The following is a 12,709-nucleotide window of genomic DNA, read 5'->3' as shown; positions in this document are numbered from 1 at the left end:
AGACATTTTTTATTTTCAAGGGGATTTCAAAAAAACCCATGTATTTTTTTAAGTTTTCAGATTTTTCTGCAAACCTAGGAGGTCATCCAAATTTGCAGAAAAACTTTAGGGGTAAGTATGCCCTCTATGGAGATAAGTACCCACACATAGAAGGCACAGTTGGAAATTAGATGTAGAAAAACAAAACATGTTGAGGGAAAATCAGTATGAATTTTGTAAAGGGAAATCCTGCCTCACAAACTTTCTGGAGTTTTTAGAAGGTTAAGAAGAATGTGGATATCAGTGATCCAGTAGACATTATCTACTTGGATTTCCAAAAGCCGGCTGATCAAGGTATTGATTGACTGGCAACTGAGATGTCACTAAGTGCAATGTTCCCTTTGTCAAGCATGATTGTTTTGATCCATTATTAAGTTTAATCACTGTCCTTTCTGTATTATTCCAGTTCCCATGGGTGCATATCAAAGCTAAACAACCCCTCTTAGTTCTCACCTCCCTTTTTCCTTTTCCCACCTTTGAAAAGCAAATGTAGGAATGCCTTGCTTTGATGATAGAGAAAAGGAGGTGCCTCCCGAGAAGGTCTCCCAGTCAATACTTATTAACAGTAATAAGAATGCATGAGACCCAGGGAAGTTTCAACCAAAAAGATAGTAGTTTGCATATTTGTAATAGTTCACACGTATTTGTTATGTCTTTAAGCTATCTTCTCTATACTCTTTGATGGAACCCTTAAAGCTTCATACCATGGGTAACTTTGTACCACTTTCAAGGTGTTCCACCTTGAAGCAACAAGGGATTATCAATAAACTAAGACTTTGTATTCACCAACTGCTTAGTTATTTGAAACTTCCATGCTTGACACCCTTTTGCTTGCAAATCAGGAATAGGGTACTAATTCAAGCCCCCATTCTTAGGTTTACATAGAAGATACGTTTGTTACACAATGTCAATTTATTAGCAAAGAAACAGACAGGAGGCAGGGGGATTTATCCAGAGCAAAGAGGGACCAACCTCAGCATCACCAGTGAAGCAGTGACATCACTTCAGGCACACAGCATAAGTGATGTTATAACGTTGCTGCTGACAGAGGGAAGCCCTGGTATTTGCCCAAAATTTCTAGAGTAGAAATCATTTTATTATAGATTTTTTTGCTCAAATATCAGAGCATTCCTGTGTAACCAGTGACATTATGATGTTGCTGTCTGCCAGGCTCTGAGTGCACTCGCTGCCACGCCCCTAACTTTGCCAAGGCCTCCTGAGCGTCTTGCCTCAACTAGGGCCAGGGCCTTTTCAGTCCAGGCCCTTACCGGGTGGACTGAGCTTCCATTAGAGATCAGGGCCCTGCAGTTTCACAGGGTCTCTACAGTTTCACAGGGCATCTAAGATGGAGCTGTTCTGCCAGGCCTTTAGATGAGACAGTGGGCATTCACTCTGTATCTGGCCTCCCCTCCAGTGACCTCAGGTCCAAGTGACCATTGGCCCAATTGGATGGTTATCTGTGGAGATGCCATTTTATTTTAATGCTGATGGTATAATTATTTTAAAATAAATGTATTTTAATTCTTAATTGATTTTATTGCATGGTTTCTGATGGAACCCGCCCTGAGCCTGCTTCTGGGGAGGGCAGAATACAAATGAAATAAAATATACATAAATAAAAATCTGGAGTTGGCAACCTTATCTTCAGCCTTTCTAAATATTTTGATTTAGTGACATCGGCTTGCTTTTATATTCTCTGTTTATTACTAGATACCCACTTTATTTTAATTTTAATTTCTCCCCCTCAAAAATTGAACATATACTGTAGCTTTTCTTGAATGCTGAAATATTCACAATCCTTTCTGGATTCTGCTGTGTTTAGTGGATTTGTTTAATGACAGTGAAATTACACAGCAGAATTATTGGCAATGATCGATAGTACAATTAGGTGTATTTTAATTCTCTATAAATCAATGAGCCAATGTTCCCCATTTCATATCTTTTAATATTTGTTTATATTTTGTCAGTGCTTTCACTTCTTTCAGAGTCTTGTAGTGCAGAGTGTTTAAGCTGCAGTACTGCAGTCCTAAACTCTGCTCACGACCTGAGTTCGATCCCAGCGAAAGCTGGTTCAGGTAGCTGACTCAAGGTTGACTCAGCCTTCCATCCTTCTGAGGTCGGTAAAATGAGTACCCAGTTTGCTGGGGGGGGGGAAGTGTAGATGACTGGGGAAGGCAATGGCAACCCACCCTATAAAAAGTCTGCCGTAAAAATGTTGTGAAAGCAACGTCACCCCAGAGTCGGAAACGGCTGGTACTTGCACAGGGGACCTTTTCTTTTCTTTTCACTTCTCCACTCTCTGCTGTTAGTTTTGTAGATTGTTTCTATTTTGTGCATATATTGAATGGGGTTTCTCAGTTCACGGGATTTACTTGTAAAATGTTCACCATTTATTTGCATAATATCTAGAATCATAGAATCATAGAGTTGGAAGGGACCTCCAGGGTCATCTAGTGCAACCTTCTGCACAATGCAGGAAAACCACAAATACCTATCACAAATTCACAGGATCTTCATCGCTGTCAGATGGCCATCTAGCCTCTGTTTAAAAACCTCCAAGGAAGGAAGCTAGCCCACCACCTCCCAAGGAATCCTATTCCACTGAGGGAGTGATCTAATGGTCAGGAAGTTCTTCCTAATGTTGAGCCAGAAACTCTTTTGATTTAATTTCAGCTCATTGGTTCTGGTCCTACCTTCTGGGGCCACAGAAAACAATTCCACACCATCTTCTATATGACAGCCCTTCAAGTACTTGAAGATGGTGATCATATCACCTCTCAGCCACCTCCTCTCCAGGTTAAACATCCCCAGCTCCTTCAACCTTTCTTCATAGGACTTGGTCTCCAGACCCCTCACCATCTCCGTCACCCTTCTCTGGACCTGTTCCAGCTTGTCTATATCCTTCTTAAAATGTGGTGCCCAAAACTGAACACAATATTCCAAATGAGGTCTTACCAGAGCAGAGTAAAGCGATACCATGAATTCACGTGATCTGGACACTATACTTCTGTTGATACAGCCCAAAATTGCATTTGCCTTTTTAGCCACCGCATCACACTGTTGACTCATGTTCAACCCCTCCCAGTTTAGTATCATCAGCAAATTTAATAAGCATTCCCTCTATTCCTTCATCCCAATCATTGATAAAGATGTTGAACAAAGCAAGTCCCAGGACAGATCCTTGGAGCACTCCACTTGTCACTCCTCTCCAAGAGGATGAGGAACCATTCACAAGCACTCTTTGGGTGCGATCTGTCAACCAGTTACAGATCCACCTAACGGTAACAGCATCCAATCCGCATTTTACCAACTTGTCAACAAGGACAGTATGTGGAACCTTATCAAAAGCTTTACTGAAATCAAGATACGTCTACAGCATTCCCCTGATCCAGCAAGGTAGTGACTTTCTCAAAAAAAGAGATCAGGTTAGTCTGACATGACTTGTTCTTGAGAAACCCATGCTAGCTCTTAGTGAGCTCAGTTATCCTTTTTAAATGTTCCAGGACTGACTGACTGATGATTTAATATTTGTTTATATTTTGTCAGTGCTTTCACTTCTTTCAGAATCGGTAATTACCCAGATCCTGTTTTTTCCCCTTCTTGAAGATGGGTCGGTAATTACCCAGATCGGGTTGGTAATTACCCAGATCCTCTTTTTTCCCCTTCTTGAAGATGGGGACAACATTCGCCCACCTCCAATCTTCTGGCACCTCTCCTGTTCTCCAAGAATTCTCAAAAAAAATAGCCAGAGGCTCAGAAATTAAATCCACAAGCTCTTTTAGAACCCTTGGATGCAATTCATCTGGCCCTGAGGACTTAGTTTCATTTAAAGAAACTAGGTGTTTATGTACTACCCCTATGTTGATCCTAGGTTGGAACTTCATACTCTCCTTATATGTTCTGTTTTTGCCATGTTGAGCACCGTTCCCCTCAGAAGAGAAGACTGAGGGAAAGTAGGAATTGAGCAGTTCTGCCCTCTCTTCATTACCTGTTACAATTTCACTTTCTTGCCCTCGCAATGGGCCTACCATGTCCTTGCTCTTTTTCTTACTCTGAACATAAAAAAGAACCCTTTTTTGTTGTTTTTAGCATCTTTGGCCAACCTAAGCTCACACTGAGTTTTAGCTTTCCTAACTTTTTCTCTACAAGCATTGGTGATTTGTTTATATTCATCCTTGGTTATAAGATCCTCCTTCCAATTCCTAAAGGAGTCTTTTTTATTTCTTAAGTCTTCAGAGAGCTGTTTATAGAGTCAACTTGGCTTCTTTAGGCTTTTTCCATTTTTTTCTTCTCATAGGAATCATCTGTGAATGCGCTTTCAGTATTTCGCTTTTAAGAAACTCCCACCCCTCCTGAACCCCCTTCTTCTGACCATGGGATTTTACCCAGCATAGTTCTAAGTTTATCGAAATTTGCCTTTCTGAAGTCCAACCTATAAGTCTGACTACTTATAGCTTTTCACTTCCCTTAGACTGTAAATTCCAAAATCACATGGTCACTACTGCCCAGAGTGCCCACTATTTCCACTTCTTCAATCAATTCTTCCTTGTTGGTGAGAATCAAATTCAAGATAGCAGATCCCCATGTTTCCTTCTTCACTTTCAGGAAAAGGAAGTTGTCAGCAAGACAAGTCAGGAATCTATTTTATTTTTCATTTTTAGCAGAGCTGAACTTCCAACAGATGTCCGGGTAATTGAAATCTCCCATGATCACTGTATCCCTTCTCTGGGAGAACTTTGCAATCTGTTGTAGGAGTATTTCATCCAAATTCTCTGCCTGACTTGGTAGTCTATAGCAGACCCCCACCATAATATCACTGTTATTTCTTACTCCTTTTATTTTTACCCAGAGGCTCTCAGCTGAGCTGCCATGCTCAGATTCACATATTTCCTTACAAGTATATATCTCCTTCACATATACTGCTACACCTCCGCCCTTTCTCATTTGCCTGTCCCTTTTAAATAAGATGTACCCCTGAATCCTAATATTCCATTTGTGAGTGTCATCCCACCAAGTTTCAGTAAGGCCTATTATATCTTAGTCTCCTTCCTGTATTAGGACTTCCAGTTCCTCCTGTTTGTTTCCCATACTCTGTGCATTCGTGTAGAGACATCGGAATCCATGTTTTATGCATCCTGAGGGTTTAGTTTCCATACAAACCTGCAAGTTAATATTACCTAGCATATGCACCACTCTCTTTAACGTTTAATGCAAATCGTTAATGTTCTTATCCCCAGTTCCTGGCATCATATGAGGCTTTGAATTATTGTCTCACTCCCCCATACAATTTAATTTAAAGCCTTCCTTATTAGGTTAGCAAGGCTGTTATCAAAAATCCTTTTCCCTACGACCATAAGATGCAAACCATCTCCCGTAAGAAGACCACTATCTCAAAAGTGTAAGACATGGTCCAGAAATCTGAATCTTTCCTGACGACACCATCGATGTAGCCAGTCATTTATTTGAAGTATTCTTCTTTCTTGTCCAAAGCCATGGCCTTCAACAGAAAGAACTGATGAGAACACAACCTGTGCGGCCAGCTTCTTCACCTTTTGACCCAGAGCCACATAATCTTTTCTAATATGCTCAGGGTTATGATGGGCAGTATCATTTGTTCCCATGTGGATCAGCAAGAGAGGATAGTAATCTGTGGGACTGATAGATCTTCCAATCCTTTCTGTCACATGCTGGATGCGTGCACCCAGCAGACAGCAGACCTCTCGGAATGACAAGTCCGGTCGGCACACTTTGGGCTCCACCTCTGGGCTCCACCTCTGAGCAAGGAGTCTCCAATCACAACCACCTTCCTCTTCTTATATTGGAGAGCAGAAGCTCCAGGCATCTTATCCACAGGATCCTGAGAAACTTTGTTCAAGCTTCGCAGAGGTTAAGGACATAAGAACATAAGAGAAGCCATGTTGGATCAGGCCAATGGCCCATCCAGTCCAACACTCTGTGTCACACAGTGGCCAAATACACACACACACACATTTTTATATATACACATTGTGGCTAATAGCCACTGATGGACCTCTGCTCCATATTTTTATCTAACCCCCTCTTGAAGCTGTCTATTCTTGTAGCCGCCACCACCTCCAGTGGCAATGAATTCCACATGTTAATCATTCTTTGGGTGAAGAAGTACTTCCTTTTATCCGTTCTAACCTGACTGCTCAGCAATTTCATCGGATGCCCACAAGTTCTTGTATTGTGAGAAAGGGAGAAAAGTACTTCTTTCTCTACTTTCTCCATCCCATGCGTTATCTTGTAAACCTCTATCATGTCACCCCGCAGTTGACGTTTCTCCAAGCTAAAGAGCCCCAAGCGTTTTAACCTTTCTTCATAGGGAAAGTGTCCTAACCCTTTAATCATTCTAGTTGCCCTTTTCTGCACTTTTTCCAATGCTATAATGTCCTTTTTGAGGTGCGGTGACGAGAATTGCACACAGTATTCCAAATGAGACTGCACCATTGGGGAAGTAGCTCTTGTTCCAATGGTTTAGAATTAGTTACTGTGGGGAGATCCTGGAACCTATTGCTGAGCAGAAGAGGCTCAGAACATCTCCTGATTTTCTTTCTCCTTTGGGTTACATTTTTTCCAGGAACCCTCTTCCTGTGTTGGGTTCTCCTCTAATTGCTGAGATACCACTTCCTCTCCCTCCTCTTGTCCTTTCAAGAGCGCTTCGTGCATTCTGTCAAGAAAATTCTCACCTTCTCACTCCTCCACTTGCACCTGCTGGCATGGCCTTGAGTCAGCCATAGCTCTGGCAGAGGTTGTCCTTGAAAGGGCAGCTGCTGTGAGAGCCCTCTCAGCCCCACCAACCTCACAAGGTGTTTGTTGTGGGGGAGGAAGGTAAAGGAGATTGTGAGCCGCTCTGAGATTTTTTGGAGTGGAGGGCGGGATATAAATCCAATATCTTCTTCTTCTTATATACTGCAGTGTGGACAAACTTTACTCTAGCCCCTGTATCTTCTCCTCCAGCAGGGCCACTAACTTACACTTGCTGCAAGTGTAATTGCTGCTACTCTCAGGTAGAAATACAAGCATCTCACAGTCTTTACATGTCACTGCCTCTTCTCCCTCACCAGCGATGCTGCTGCAATCCATTTCAAAATTTTCTTTATCTTGACTTTTCTTTACATCTCACTACCAACTGCCATTTGAAAATACTTGTGAGCAACTACCCACCTTTCTACAGAACCCCCAGGCAAGATTCCCAGGCTAAGAGTCATAGACCTATTTAATGATGATTTATTGATGCCCAAATAATGTTGAAAAACATGTACATTGGAAGGAGGAAATTAGTGAAAAGAAACAGAAAATAAAGAATTACAATTTTGATTCCCACAAGAGAGAGTGTTGGAACAAAGCAAAGCAGTAGGTTAGAGAAATTTGAAATCAGTCCTAAGCATGCTGAATTCCATGTTGTAGTTACAATTTATTCAATTTATGTCCCGCCCTCCCCGCCAAAGCAGGCTTAGGGCAGCTCCTATTTGTATCCTGTTTGTGTGCCTCCACAAATGGAGAGATAAATATAGAGATACTGGTATAGTCAAACTAATTTTATAATTTACTGTTGCTTTAATTATTACTTGCATAATGGAACAAGCCTTTCCTAAAACATCACACTCTAACCTGCAATGCACTCCTGCACTCAGATCTCCTGTATAACAAGATTATATAGTGCTGTCACCCTGCTGAATATTAGTATAATTCTGATTTTAGTCTATTGAAGTGACAAGTGAAGCTATTTTATAGCCACAGTGGGCCATAAAACATTTTGAAACTTACTTTGCCATTGGAAAAATTCTGCTGTAGATTTGCATGAAGACCCAGCACTTATTAAGAGAGGTGTCATTGGCTCTTTTCTCTGTTGGGAGATTTGTCTATAAATTTTTCATGCTGTAGTTTTTTGGTCTGTCAGCATCTTTTACTTGGGGGGAAAGGCTGCTTGACAGCCACTTTCAGCCTTCTTGTCTTCCTCTTCTTCTTCCTCCACATAGGCAAAGTTTAGACATAATAGTGAAGAAGATGAAAAAAGTACATACACATAATAAAACCTATTTTTGAACAAAACTGATTCTCTCCCCACGCACTGCTCCAGTGTGAAGGTAATATCAAAGCAATAAGGCAAAGCTGATATGGGCAGCTTGACAAATGTTGAATGAGAAAATTTATGATTTATAAGGAAAAAATACTTGCTACTAAAACACAAGATTTTCAAAATACCCAAACTCTCTCTATGTTTGTGATAATGTTTATGCTAGAGGACAGTAAAACAAGTCTCTATGTAGAGGAAGAAAAAAAAATCAAATGTATAGGGGTCAGTACATTTCAGAGTACTCTCTACTTCCAATCCTACACAAAACCAAAAGTAGTTTCACATTGAAACTTATAACCTGCCATAACGTCTGGGCATGGAGAAGGTATCACTGGGAGGGGGGGCGTATGAGGGGGTCGTATTTGTGAATTTCCTGCATTGTGCGGGGGGGGGGGGGTTACTAGATTACCCTGGAGGTCCCTTCTGACTCTATGATTCATACAACTGATAATCACTTTTCAGTATGTATACTTGCAACAAAGTGACATTGAATCTTTATGCTATACCTGCTGTATGGTGTGTTTGTAGTAACATTTAAATCTCACATTTCTTCAACCACAGAAGTCATGGCACCATATATAAACTCCTTGAGACTATGCAGGGTTTTCCCACTCATGTACTAACTATACCCAGACTTGTTTTGCTTCAGCAGTGCTATATCACACGCTCTCAGACAATTATCTTGGGCTTTAAACATGTTTGTTTTTATCTATACATTGCTAATATTGGAGAATTTTGAAATATTATTTGTAGCTCTAAACTGCTAGAAGGAGATTGTTCTACTCATGGCAGAGTGCCTTATAAAATAGAGGACTTGGCTACTTCAATGTAACTGTTGGACATGTGTTGTTTTTTTCTGTTCTAAATCCAAAAAACTATATATGAGAACATTTAAGTGGATACACTTTAAAATATTTGAATTGAAAACTTGTGCTTTCACTTGACAAGCATTTATGTATATCCAGGGGTCGTTTTGTAGAAATATAGGTGGTGGAGCTCATCCAGGGATTGTTATGCAGCTGCACCTATTATTCAATGGACAAGGTGGGAAGGAGGAGGTGGAGCTCTCAAAAAGGTTCAGGAGCTGCGCTCCTGTGAGCTCCCGCTGAATCTGAGGCCTGTGAATATCCATCTAACATATCTGCAAATGCACTTACCTGTTATAACCCATCCCATTGTGCTGTCCTGCATAATCAGACATTTGGATGATGTTCACCTGATTGTGTTTGGATAGATGTTCTAACTAGATGATAATGTAATACACAGAGTGGAAAAACATGGAACAGTTCTTAGCAGACCAAAGGATTTACATCCAGAGACAAGATAGCTATATATAAGATGATTGGTAGGTAACATCTTAAAAAAGGATGTATCGGGTATTAAACATTTGGCATTTTTTGAGATGACAATCTCCTTTCTCTACTGTAAATAGTTAACAAATACTCAGTCATTCATCTAAGAGGAACTGGCAGTGACTGTCATCTCCTAGGGGTTTTTTGGACTGCCACTCTCAAAAAAAGAATGTGCCTATGCCCTCTGTAGAGAAGGAGAGGAACGGTGAACATGGCAGTGCTTAAATAAATAAGTAGCAGATCTTTCTTCTGCAGGAATTTCCCCAGATAGTTTACTGTTATGCCTCTGCCATCTGAAAAGTTGGTATTAAACTGCTCAACACTATGAGGGGGATGCAGCATGTCAGAAGAGGCCATCACTGCTAAGAGGTGACTTTGGAAAGACAGTCTTTCCCTTTTTATCAGCAGGAGTCATCATGTGACAGAAAGGCACATCAAAACCAATAAAATAAAAGTTTTAGAGATGCTAGCCCTGGGCCAAAATGTTCCCTCATTTTGGCTGAGAGCTAGCATTGCAACTCTTATTTATTGCACTTCATACCTGGTGACATGGACATCAATCTGCTATTCTGACTTGTATTGCCTTCTTCTTGTTGCAGCCCAGTCAACACAAACAATCCCAGGCCTCAATTTGTGATTCTTTTAATCTGCTAAAAAAAAAATTCCATGATTTTGCATATTAATTCACTGCCCACTTTCTCTATATTTAAGACTGCTTGCCATTCCACCTTATTGTCTGATGAAGTATACTTCTAGCACACGAAAGCTTACATTCTGAATAAAACTTCGTTGGTCTTGAGGTGAGATTTGACTCCTGCTTTGTTCTATTCTTTGAGCTGTCCTTTTTATTTTGTGCCTTTTTGTGTGGCTCAGCATCAGAAAAGCATGTGGCTATTGAATGACATGGCACACCCAATGATGTAATTCATGGCAGTGGTCCATGTCCATGCTGAGAACATTTGGCCAGTCATCAGCCTTATACTTTCAGGGTACTGACCTACTATCCCATGTCTGTTTTACCTACTCATGCTATTCCGGGGGGGGGGGCTGTTCCCCTAGAAAAAAATGGGAAACATTTGGAGTTGTAGTGGACAGTAAGTAAGGTCATGCCCCAAAGAAGTAACCAGTGGATCCAAGCCTCAGAATGACTGCATTTTTCAGACATTTTTCATATCTTTCTTGTCTTATTTTCATCACAGTAGAGCTGAAAGACATGTTTGCCATGCTTTTCTTAATGTTCTAGAATGGTGTCTTCAGCAACTTAAACATAACATTTTGTCTTATTTCAGATTATCAAAAGATGTAAGAAAAAACAAACTTCCCCTGTGTGGATACTTGCCATTATTAGATGTTAAATGAGACATTTCTCTTCTTTGATCATCCAACCTTCATTAATGTCAACGAGTTGTCTAGGCCTTGTGTTGATTCCCCACCCTTTTATCATTCCTTGCATCTAATTATGAGCTTCTGCATTTAAATACGTCTACAAGAATATCTTAAAAGACTTCAGAATGTTTATACATCTTGTCCCTATCATGCTAATTTAAAGTTTATATTAGGAACAGAAAGCTTGTGTGGGGAGGAGGTCAAGTTTGCTAGACAACTTGACATGATTTGGCTAGATTTTCATCTTTACTTTGTCCTTAGATATTGTTATGACATTGCAATGAGCTTCTGGGAGATTCATTGAAGTTCCTATTGGAAAGCTGTTAAAAGGAAGAAAACAAGAAGCTTTGTTAGCATTGTTTAACCAACAAAGATTCAACTTGGGGTAGGTATTTGTGGGTTTCCTGCATTGTGCAGGGGGTTGGACTAGATAACCCTGGAGGTTCCTTCCAACTCTATGATTCTATGAACTTACATATTGATTTTGGATACAATCTGTTGATATGTGCTCCTGATCAAGCAGCATTGAAAGGAATGGAAGAAGCACAATACACACATTCCTATTCATTTTGATGAGCCACATAAAGAACAAGCACATCGTGAATAGTATTCACTACACACTTCCCATAACTGAAATATTCAGATGTTTCAACTGATGATGGAATTACACTTCTGTCAACTTATAACTAATGGATTGTTCTATTCCTGACTTAAGGGTTGGGTTCTCAGAATGGATGAGCAGAAGCTCATGTAAATGATATATCCTGCCTTTATATTGCTCAGCATCGCTTTCATACACTGAAGATCCATTACTGAGAATCAAACAACTAGTGGTGGCTCAACAATAGGTGCTGTCTGATGCTGCTGCCCCTCATTACTTCTTCCCTCCACCTCTCACTTTCTGCACCTCTACTGCCTCTTGCTACCCACCAAGCTTCCCTGTACCACCTTTCACCATCCCTGCACTTGCTCAGGAGACAGCACAGCTTCCCTTCCTATTCGCTAGCTTATTTAAGGCCAGTGCAGCAAGCCACAATAGAACTTCCTGAAGACTGGAAACACTGTTGGGTATTAAAGATGCCTAGGAAACAATGAGGGAAGGAGTGTTAGCTGATCCAGCTCCTGGGAAAGAGGGTTGGAGGAGGGCAGCAGCAACTGTTATATGACGGGAAAACTGAGGCCTTCTGAGGTCACCATTTCATTCATTGGAGATCTGATCATGTAGAAGATGCTCATGAACAATATGACATAAGGAACTGGGTGCTGCAGTGAAGAGAAGTTAAGCAAAATCCACCCACACACTCAGGCATTGGGTGTGTTCACACACACTAAATAATGGGCGTTTTCGCACTGACCTTAATCGGCAGCGACGTCCCTCTTCACCGCGCAGGATCTGCGCGGATTTCGCACCAATTGCTGTGGAGCACCCGGAAGAGCCGCAAAGTCCCGCAGCTTTTGCGGCGCAAATATAAACCGCCAAAAACCAGTTTACATTTGCGCCGCAAAAGCCACGGGACTTTGCGGCTCTTCCGGGTGCTCCACAGCAATTGGTGCGAAATCCGCGCAGATCCTGTGCGGTGAAGAGGGACATCGCTGCCGATTAAGGCCAGTGCGAAAACGCCAATGTGTTTGCCAACTGGATTTTTACTGTGTAATAATAGCAAAATCCACTTGCATACAGTCACCATGTGAAAGCACACACACACAAACACACACACACACACTTGTGCCAGCACAACAAACCTGATATTAGGTTTACTTAACTTGCACAATGGTGAGGAGGAAAGTTGTATTGCTACCAAGTGAAACTCAACCCCTTTAATAGGATGTC

The sequence above is a fragment of the Heteronotia binoei genome, chromosome 4, assembly GCF_032191835.1.
Source record: "Heteronotia binoei isolate CCM8104 ecotype False Entrance Well chromosome 4, APGP_CSIRO_Hbin_v1, whole genome shotgun sequence".
NCBI lineage: Eukaryota > Metazoa > Chordata > Lepidosauria > Squamata > Gekkonidae > Heteronotia > Heteronotia binoei.
This window is presented reverse-complemented; position numbering follows the sequence as displayed.